Source organism: Theropithecus gelada, chromosome 7b (assembly GCF_003255815.1).
Source record: "Theropithecus gelada isolate Dixy chromosome 7b, Tgel_1.0, whole genome shotgun sequence".
NCBI classification, from domain to species: domain Eukaryota; kingdom Metazoa; phylum Chordata; class Mammalia; order Primates; family Cercopithecidae; genus Theropithecus; species Theropithecus gelada.
Window position 1 is genome coordinate 21,381,199 of NC_037675.1, and position 11,721 is coordinate 21,392,919.

General features: G+C 37.2%; 1 protein-coding gene across 1 annotated transcript in view; it reads right to left on the reverse strand.

Annotated features, from left to right (window-relative positions):
• Positions 1-10,616, reverse strand: part of LOC112629329 (olfactory receptor 4Q3) — a 28,288-nt gene extending 17,672 nt beyond the window's left edge. Inside the window, exon 1 of the mRNA XM_025392886.1 lies at positions 10,517-10,616. The gene's annotated coding sequence lies outside the window, so the exon portion shown is untranslated. The remainder of the gene's footprint in view (positions 1-10,516) is intronic.
• Positions 10,617-11,721: the final 1,105 nt, after the last annotated feature.

Below are 11,721 nucleotides of genomic sequence, written 5' to 3' on the forward strand. Positions count from 1 at the left end.
ACACAGACAAAAACTCCTACATGAACACTTCAAAACTCATGATTAAGCCTGAGAAACCTGTGTGAACTAAAGAACCAAACAAAATGCCACATGAGAAGGGTAAAAAGAATAGTCTCACTTTGACCACATCACCTCTCCCTCTCTCCCAAGTCAGCACACCACTTAGAATTTTTCTAGGCCCACAGTTTCTACAGTAGGAAAAGAGAACTAGAGGTGGACATTCACGTTCCCTGCATTCCAAGACACTTCCCAGGAAGCCTACTCTGGTCTCACCTTGGAAGGAGCATGGGGTAATAAAATGGCTAGACTACTATGGTCAGGTAGAAACAGAGCAGGAAGGCAGAGCTCATAGTGACAAACATGCAGATCTTGGTGGTAGCTCTATGTAACGGCCATCAGTGGTATGTGATTAGGGGTATTAGCCAACAGTGTAACAAACCAACAAAGTCAAGCTGGTTGCCCCTGGAAATAGGAAGTTCTACCTGGCTTGAATCCCTAAACAATCAGCCTCCATGCCAGCCCCAGATCCCATCACAAAGCCCAGGGAGGGGGGATGACCACAGCACATTTTGATAAAGTACAAGGGCTAGACCTGCCCCACTCAGAAGCCCAGACAGTAGTTTGGCTTAGTCTCAAAACCCACAACAGGGACCCAGCCAGGCAGGGAGATGCATATCACAGCCCATTTTTAGCACAGTGTAGGGTCTAGAACTGCCTTACCTGGGGACTCGAACAGTGGTTCAACTCAGCCTCAAAATCATCCCCAAAGCCCACTCACAGAGAGAGATACCTGCCACAGTGCATTTTGGCAAAGTGAAAGGGCTATATATACCCCAACAAGGAATCTAAATGGTGGTTTGGCTCAATCTCAAAGCCCACCCCAATGTCCCACCCAGGCAGGAAGGCAAACATCAAATGTGCATTCCCACCAAGTATAGTAGTTGTACTCTCCATCTTGAGCAGTGTCTCCACCTAATTTTGTGAGTAAGCCTGCAACCCCAAACAACTGCAGAACTCAAGTAGTGGTATCATTTAGCCAGGAAATACATCCTGTGGCCTGGCCCAGTCAGAGGCAATCACCATCCAAGCAAGCAATTTTGTCTGCTTGCAGAGCTCATTTAGTAGTCTTACCAAAAATCAGAGCCCAGCCAGTAGTCCCAGCTGAACTCAGAGCAAAGACAAAAGCTGAGCCATCAGGAGAACCTGAAAGCAGAAAGCAAGCTCTACTTTCCCAGGGTTAGTACCAGCTGACCAATCTAGAATCAAAGTCTAGACTAAATACTGAAAGTCTATCCCTGCCAACTAATACCTCCTCAAATGAACAGACGCCAGTGCAAGAACACAAGGATTGTGAAGAATTGGGGAATGATGACACCTCCAAAATAAACTAATAAAACTCTAACAATGAACCCTAAAGAAATGGAGATTTGCAAAATGACTGACAAAGAATTCAGAAAAGTCCTTTTTAAAAATGTAGTGAACTACAAGAATATAACAATAGATAATTAAATAAAATTTGGAAAATAATACACAAACAATATAAGCTTTTTGACAAAGAAATAGAAATAATAAAAATATAGAAATCTTGAAGACTAAAATCACTGAAATGAAAGTGCAATAGATAGCTCTAACAACAGGCTCAATCAAGCAGAAGGGAAACAATCAGTAAGCTAGAGACAAAACATTTAAAATAATTCAGTCAGAGACCAGGCGCAGTGGCTCAAGCCTGTAATCCCAGCACTTTGGGAGGCTGAGGCGGATGGATCACGAGGTCAGGAGATCGAGACCATCCTGGCTAACACGGTAAAATCCCGTCTCTACTAAAAAATACAAAAAACTAGCTGGGCGAGGTGGCGGCACCTGTAGTCCCAGGTACTCGGGAGGCTGAGGCAGGAGAACGGCGTAAACCTGGGAGGCGGAGCTTGCAGTGAGCTGAGATCGCGCCACTGCACTCCAGCCTGGGCGACAGAGCGAGACTCCATCTCAAAATAATAATAATAATAATAATAATAATAGTAATTCAGTCAGAAAAAAATAAAAAGAATGTAAAAGAATAAAGAAAGACTCTGGATATGAAGGAAAACTATTAAGACCTAATATTCATCTAATAGGAGTTTTCAGAAAGAAAAGAAATAGAAAAGAGACCAGAAAGCATATTTGAAGAAGAAATTCTAAAAAATTACCAAATCTGGAGAAAGTTGCTAACATCTAAATACAACAAATGCAGAGGTATGCAAACAAGTTTAAGCCAAATAGGAATTATCCAAGATGTATAGTAATCAAAATAACAAAAATTAAAGAAAAAGAAAACATTCTGAAAACAGCAAGTAATGAGAAGCACGTCACATACAAGGGAATACCAAAATAGCTGTCACTGGATTTCTCAGCAAAAACCCAGGAGACGAGGAGAGAGTAGGATAATGTATTCAAAGTGCTGAAGAGAAAAAACAAGGCCAACAAGACTACTTAATCCAGCAAAGTTGTCCTTGGCAAATGAGAGAAAAAAAACTTTTCCAGACAAACAAAAGCTATAGGAGTTCATTACCACTAAATATATCTTAAGAGAACCACTAAAGGGAGTTATTTGAGCTAAATTAAAAGGCTGCTAATTAAAAACATAAAACATATGAGAACACAAACGCATTGGTATAAGAAATACAAAGTCATAACCAGAATATTCTAAGACTGTAATGACAATGTGTAAAGCAATTTTTTTCCTATAGTACAATGGTTAAAAGACAAACCTATTAAAACACATAGAGCAAAAATAGTCAATGGATACCCATTAGAAAATGATGTAAATTTTGACATCAAAAACATAAAATGTGGGAGAGGAGAAATAAAGTGTACAGATGTTGTTGGCAAATAGTGTACAGTTGTTGTTGCTGTCAGCTTAGAATAGTATATCACATAAAAATAAAGACTAAAAACATCACCCAACACTACATAAGTACATGGAAATTAAGTGACTTGCTCCTGGATAACTTCTGGGTGAACAATGAAATTAAGGCAGAAATAAAAAAAGTTTTTGAAATAACTGAAAACAGAGACAAAATATGCCAAGATCTCTGGGATGCAGCAAAAGCAGTGTTAAAAGAAAAGTTTATAGCACTAAACAATTACCTCAAAAAGTTAGATATATCTCAAATTAATGACCTAGCATCAAACAGAAGAGCTAGAAAAATTAAAACAAAGCTAGCAGGAAAAAAAATAACTAAAACCAGAGCAGATCTGAATGAAATAGACCAGAAAATTAATGCCAAGAATCAATGAAACCAAAAGTTGATTCCTTAAAAGGATAAACAAGATCAATGGGCTGCCAGCTATAGTAACAGAGAGAGAGAGAGAGAGAGAGAGAAGGTTCAAATAACCACATTAAGAAATGACAAAGGTAACATTACAAATGATCCCAGAATACAGAATATCCTCCAATACTATTAGGAACACACCTCTATGAACACAAACTACTAAATCTAGAGGAAATGGATAAATTTCTGGAAATAACCTCCCAAGATTGAATCTGGGAGAGATTAAAACCCTAAAAGACAAATATTAAGGTCCAAAATAGAAGCAACAATAAAAATCTACCAACCAAAAAAGTCCTAGACCAGATGGTTTCACAGCCAAATTCTACCAGACATACAAAGAAGAGCTAGAACCAATTCTACTGAAACTATTCCCAAAAATGATGAGAATGGACTCCTCCCTAACTCATTCTATGAAGGCACATCTCTTTGATACCAAAACTTGGCAAGTAAAAGTTTATAGCTACAAGTGCCTACACCAAAGAAGTAGAAAAATTTCAAATAACCTAGTGATGTATCTTTAAAAACTAAAAAAGCAAAAGCAAACAAATCCAAATTATTAGAAGAAAATAAATAATAAAGGTCAGAGTAGTAATAAATGAAATGGAAACAAAACATACAATACAGAAGATCAACAGAGAGAAAAGTTTGTTTTTTGAAAAGATAAACAAAATCAACAAAACTTTACCTAAGAGAAAAAGGGAAAAGACCCAAATAAATAAAATTAAGACATAAAACCAATACTGCAGAAATTAAAAGGATCACTTGCAACCATATGCCAATAAACTGGAAAATCCAGAGAAAAATAGATAAATTCTTAGACACATACAACCTACCAAGTTTGAGCCATGAAGAAATCCAAAACCTGAACAAACCAATAACAAGTAATGAGATCAAAGCCCTAATAAAAAGTCTGTCCGCAAAGAAAAGCCCAGGACATGATGGCTTCTCTGTTGAATTTTACCAGATACCTATAGAAGAATTAATACCAGTCCTACTCAAACTATTCCAAAAAATATAGGAACACAGAATACATCTAAATTCATTCTATTAGGACATTATTACTCTGGTACAAAACCAGAAAGAGACATATCAACAAAAGAAAACTACAGACCAATATCCCTGATGAACACTGATGCAAAAATCCTCAAGAAAATACTAGCAAACTAAATCCAACATCACATTAAAAAATTAATTCACCATGATCAAGCGAGTTTTATTCCAGAAATGCTAGGATGATTCAACATATGCAAATCAATAAATGTAATTCATCACATAAACAAAGTTAAAAACAGAAACCATAGGATCATTTCAATGATGTTGAAAAAGACAACCATAAAATAGGAGAAAATATTTGTAAACTATCCATCTGACAAGGGATTAACAACCAGAATTTATAAGGAGCTCAAACAACTCAATAGGAAAAATCTGATCATCTAATTTTAAAATGGGCAAAAGATCTTGCTCAAAGGAAGACATATAAATGGCAAACAGGCATGTGAAAAAGTGCTCAACATCATTGATCATCAGAGAAATGCAAACCAAAACTACAAGATGAATCATCTAACCCCAGTTAAAATGGCTTATATCCAAAAGACAGGCAGTAAGAAATGCTGGCTAGGGGCAGGGCGCGGTGGCTCACTCCTGTAATCCCAGCACTTTGGGAGTCCGAGGTGGGCAGATCACAAGGTCAGGAGATCGAGATCATCCTGGCTAACACGGTGAAACCCTGCCTCTGCTAAAAATACAAAAAAAAAAAAAAAATTAGCCGGGCGTGGTGGCGTGCGCCTGTAGTCCCAGCTATCGGGAGGCTGAGGCAGGAGAATGGCATGAACCTGGGAGGCGGAGCTTGCAGTGGGCGGAGATCATACCACTGCACTCCAGGACCTGGGCAACAGAGCAAGACTCTGCCTCAAAAAAAAAGAAATTCTGGCTAGCATATGGAGAAAGGGGAACCCACTGTTGGTGGGAATATAAATAAGTACAATCACTATGGAGAACAGTTTGGAGATTTCTCAAAGAAAACAAAAATAGAGCTACCATATGACCCAGCAATGCCATTGGTAGGTATATACATAAAAGAAAGGAAATCAGGATATCTGAGAGATACCTGCATTCCCATGCATACTGAAGCACTATTCACAATAGCCATGATTTGGAAGCAACCTGTGTGCCCATGAACAGATGAATAAATAAAGAAAATGTGATTAATATATACAATGGAGTAATACACAGTCATGAAAAAGAATGAGATCCTGTTATTTGCAACAACATAAATAGAACTGGAGGTTATTATATTAAACAAAATAAGCCAGGGACAGAAAGACAAATTTTCCATGTTCTCACTTATCTGTGAGAGCTAAAACTTAAAATAACTGGATTCATGGATATAGAGAATAGAATAATGGTTACCAGAGACTAGGAAGAATAGTAGGGTTAAGGGGAGGAATGGATAATGGGTATAAAAATACAGTTAAATGGGATAAATAAGATCTAGTATTTGATAGCACAACAAGGTGAATTTAGCCAAACATAATTCATAGTACATTTAAAAATAACTAAAAGAGCATAATTGCATTGCTCGTAACACAAAGAAAGGGTAAATGTTTGAAGTGATGGATATCCCATTTACTATGATGTAATTATTATACACTGTATGCCTGTAGCAAAATATCTCATGTACCCCATAAACATATACAGTCACTGTGTACCCATAAAAATTAAAAAAGGAAAATATAAAATAAACAACCTGATATTACAACTCAAGTGACTAATAAAAGGAAAGCAAACTAAACCCAAAGTCAGCAGAAGGAAAGAAATAACAAGGATCAGAATGCAAATAAACAAAATAGAGACTAAAACTATAATAGAAAAGAACTCAATGTAATAAAGAGTATTTTTTCAGAAGGATAAACAAATCAACAAACCTTTAGCCAGACCAAGAAAAAAAGAGAAAGGACTCAAATATTAATACAATCAAAAGTGAAAAGGGAGACATTACAACTGATACCATAGAAACATAAAAGCTCATAAGAAATAAAAAGCTTATAAGAAAGTATTATGAACAGTTGTACACTAACAAATTGAATAAAGTAGAAGAAATAAATAAATTCCAAGATACATGAAAGACACCAAGACTGAATCAAGAAGAAATAGTAAGTATGAACAGATCAAAAATGAGTAATAAGATTGAATTGTAATAAAGTCTCCCATCAAAGAAAAGCCCAGAATAGCTTTACTGTTGTATTCTACCAAACATTTAAATAATTAGCAATCCTCAAACTCTTCCCAAAAAAATCTAAGAGGAAGGAATACTTCCCAACTTTTTTTAAATGGCCAACATTACTCTGATACCAAAGACAGACAAGAACAAGAAAAAGAAAAGAAAAATGACAGATCAATATCCCTGATGAACATAGATGCATGAATCCTCAATCAAATACTAGCACATTGAATTCAATAGCACATTAAAAAGATAACTTGCCATGCTCAAGTGGATTTACCCCAAGGATGCAAGATGGATCAACATACATAAATCTATAAATGTGATATACAACATTAACAAAATGAAGCCCCAAAATTATATAATCATCCAATTAGATGCAGAAATAGCATTGGAAAAATTCAACATTGTTTCATGAAAAGATTCTCAACAGAGTTGGTTTAGAAGAAATATACTTCAACACAATAAAGACCATATATTACAAGCCTACAGCTCACATTATACTCAACGTACCCTCCAAATCTCAGGTTTAATTGTGATCCCCAATGTCAGATGGGGTGCCTGGTGGGAGGTGTCTGTGTTATGGGGGTGAATCCCTCATTGGATGGTGATGGTATCCAACCCAACCCTCATGAACAGGTTTGTATTTTACCTATAGTAGAGTTACCATTAGATCTGATGGTTAAAAAGAGTATGGAACAACACCCCCACACACACACAACCTTGCTCCCTCTCTTGCTATGTGACACACCTGCTTCTCCGTTGCTTTCTTCTATGAGTAAAAGCTTCCTTAGGCTTCAGAAGCTAAGCAGATGATGATGCCATGTTTGTACTGCCTGCAGGACCATGAGCCAAATAAACCTCTTTTCTTTATAAATTACTCAATCTCAAGTATTCCTTTATATCAATGTAAAATGGACTAACACAAATGTTATTGGTGATTTATGCAATGGCCATTTTAAGGGTGTGGTGGGGGGAAGCCATATTTAAATATATTGGAGGTGAGGAAGACATGAGGAAAAGATGAAGATTCCTTACTGTCTTTTAAGTATGGCAGGCACGCTCCTGCCTCGTGGCCCCTATACATGCCATCTCCTCTACCTGGAATGCTCTTTTCCCAGATATTTATATTTCTTTCCCCCACACTCCCTTCAAATCTTTGACCAAATATCACCTTTTCAGTGAGGCCTTTCCTGACTAGCTATTGAAAATTCCACCCAGGGGAATTGAAAGATATTGGTGGAAAGATACAACGTTTCAGCTAAACAGGATGAATACATTTGGAGATCTATTGTACAGCATGGTGACTGTAGTTAATAGTCATATGTTATACCATTGTCCCTAAATATCTGCAATATCTGGGGGGCAATTGGTTCCAGGACTCCCCAAGGACACCAAAATTCTGGGATGTTCAAGTCCCTTATATAAAATGATATCATTTTATATTTGCATGTAACCTATGCATATTCTTCCATATACTTTAAATCATCTATAGATTATTTATAATACAAATAAAATATAAATGTTTTATACATAGTTGTTATACTTTTTTTTTTATTGCTTTTATTGTATTTTTTGTGGGTTTTTTTCCTAATGCTTTCTATCCAGTTGGTTGAATGCCTGAATGTGGAACTCATGGAAACATAAGGCCAAAAGTATACTTGAAATTGTTAAAAGAGACTTTAAATGTTCTCTCACAGTAAAATGAAAGTATGTGGAAGTGATAAATATGTTAATTAGTTTGAATTAATCATTTCACCACATATACATATCAAAAAATCATCTTGTATGCCACAAATACATAGTTTTTTAATATAAAATAAAAAATACTCAATCACCTATTATAAAGCAAGCACGTATTGAACAAGTGCCAAGCTAACCTCACATACTGGATAATGAGTCCATGGAAAGTACCCTTGAGCCTTGCTTAAATGGGAAAAGACCCAAGTGACAGAGTAGCTCCCTGTGGAAAATTGTAACTGGTTTAAATGACAGCTTAAACTCCAGAATGTCTCACCAAACAGTCAAACATATCTCTGTAAGGACAGAAGTAAAACAATGCTAGTTTTGTGAATTGTTTTTTCTTCTCATGTGAATCTATATACTGTTTTTGTCAATTACATCTTAATAAGGCGGGGGGCGGGGGGAATGCACCTCTGCCAGCTCCCACACACACTCCTATTGACCTGACATTTCTAATTTTTCACCACATTTACTCATCACTCCCTAACATACTATATAGTTTACTTATTTATTTATCACCTGTCTTCTCCCTTTGGAATGTAAGTTCCACATAGGAATTTTTGTACATTTTCTTCACTGCTATGTGCATGAGCATTTAGAGTAGTCCCTGGAACATTCACAATCAATTGTTATTGATGGATTAACTAATCAGTTATGAACATTAAAATATAAATATGAATAATATAAACATGTATAGTAAATTTTATACTTAAATACCAATACTACTCTATGAATATAAGTATGATGAAAGGAAAAATTTTAAATGTTAAATGGTTATATTGTATTCTTGTGGATACGTATGTTTTCTCAAATTTTTCTATAATAAACTTGTAGTTACACTTGTAAAATATCGAAAGTGAGTATTTGTTAAGATAAATGTATGTAAATAAATTTCATAATTTCTGAAATGGCCATTTCAGAGGTGTAGGGGAGGTGAGGAAGAGATGAGGACTCCCTGCTGTCTCAATCATGCCAGGCGTGCTCCTGCTTTGTGGCACCTATACATGCCATCTCCTCTGCCTGGAACCCTCTTTCCCCAGATGTTTATGTTTCTTGCCTCCACACTTCCTTCAAGTCTTTATCCAAATATCACCTTTATGAGATTTCTGAATTTTTTATTCATCTATAACATACAAAAAGTACATTGTACAAATCATAAGTATATTGCTCAATGAATTGTTATCAACTGATAACTCCTGTGTAAAGGTACCCAGTTCAAGAAACCGAATGTTATCAGCATCCCAAAATCCCAACCTTTTCAGTGAGGCTCTCCCTAACTACCTATTGAAAATTCCACCCAGGGGACATGGGGAGGCATTTGACAAAGGGTAAAATGTTTCAGCTAAAAAGGATGAATAAGTTCTGGATATCTACTGTACACCGTTAACCTGAAGAGAGATCTCAAAAAGGAGAAGAACTCACAGAAAAATTGCTGTAAAGGCTATACATGAAAGGGGCAGAAGGGAGGTGGAGGGAGTGCAGAGAGCTGTGGGCTGAGTCTGAGCCTCAAGGCTGTTTCAGCATAAAATACTACAAAGACTGTTGATAAGCAAGCCTGTCCCCCATTTACTAAGCTTAGGCAATTAACTTTATGTATCAAAATTTTATTACTGCCCAACCCTGATTTAAGGACTCAACACTCTGACTTGAGAAAACCTAAAGTACAAAAAGTTACCTCAAAGGTGGATGAGAATCTCTAAGGAGCTCAAATATATGTCTTCAATGTGTTCTAATTGCAAGTTACTTACAATCTGGCACAACATATTGGGAGAGAGGAGTAGTAGAATGGTAAAAGTCAAACCTAACTTCAAAATATTGTAAATTATGGCTCTAAGATCGTTCTTAATGACCCAATATGTGTAATGAGGCTCTTCTCTTCCTCCTCCAAGTTACAGACGGGAACACGAAAGACTAAGCCATTCACATTACCCGAGGGAAGGTAGAGGGAAAGGGCAGTCCAGGTGTCCTGACCTGTACTGCTCACAGGGGAGGCCTGGCCCACCACTAAGTCTGGATACTTCCAAACCTATTCTTACATGAAAACAATATCTGGGGACCATTTCATTCCAATTGGTTTTGGGTCCTAGTTTCTGCCCAGTGGTCAAATCCAGAAACCCGGTCAGGACCTAGTTTCAATGAGTGGCTCTGAGCTTAGCTAATTAATGGCTTCCTGGCCCAAGAAATGTTTCTTGTTTTTGTTTGTTTAATTAATTGTCTGCTATTGCACTAAAATACGTTGTCTTACCTGACAATGAGTGAGCTCAGGATTATCTTGGCACATTTGGTTATGTGGTTTGAGCCCTCCCAGAGTGTTACTGTCTACTAGCTACCCATTAAAGTTTAATAAGGCGGAAGACAATGAGCTTGCTAGAGATGTCACAGAGCCTTTGTTGCCATGGCAATAATTGTTGGACCAGAACACAGAGAAGGATGTAAGAGATAAGAAAGAGAAAATTGCAGGAAAAACTGACGTGTAATAGTTTTTTTTTTTAATTGTCTCTAAAATTATAATGGAGTAATGTGTTTAAACTTGTGGGGAAAACTACTTTATGAGAAAGACTAATTTTCCAACATCCTCTTAAAGAGATATGGTTTTATGGAAGAATGGTTTCTAAGCTACACTTCAATTTTTTTTTTTTTAAGGCGGAGTCTCGCCCTGTCACCCAGGCTAGAGTGCAGTAGCACGACTTCTGCTCACGGCAATCTCTACCTCCCAGGTTCAAACAATTCTCCTTGCCTCAGCCTCCCAAGTAGCTGGGATTACAGGTGCCCACCACCATGCCTGGCTAGTTTTTTTGTATTTTTAGTAGAGTCAGGGTTTCACTATGTTGGCCAGGCTGGTCTCGAACTCCTGACCTCATGATCCGCCAGCCTCGGCCTCCCAAAGTGCTGGGATTACAGGCATGAGCCACCGTGCTTGGCCTACATTTCATCTTAAAATAAAAGTAAACAAATTGGGATTAATTTGGAAGCACACTGACTATTATAATACCAAGAAGTTCATATGAAGACTGATAGATAGCCATTAAAATGGCAGAAATTCAACAGAATTTTTAATAGATGATTGAGTTAGTGAGAAATAGTTTTGATGTGCAGTATGAAACCCCAAATATTCCAGGGGCTCCTGCAAAGTGTAAACTTGGAGTATCCTTGACTTAGAACTGAAAGAACAGCAGGATTGGAGGTGGGTGAAAGAAAGAACCTAGTGATCTAGGTAATGTCACTTTGGACAACATTTGCTCTAAATTGCTCCCAGCATCAGTGGGTAGAGCTTGGTAGGAGTGAGTGTGTATTTCAAAGCCCGGGGCTTCAGTCCGTGTGAATGAGACAATAAGGATTATCCTGCCCTCCTTGTACTTCTGAGCCAATATGCCAGGGCTTGAAGAGGAGAGGAAGGAAATGAAGAAGTCACAGAGTGCCTGACTGAAGAAGCAAAGTGCAGAAACACAT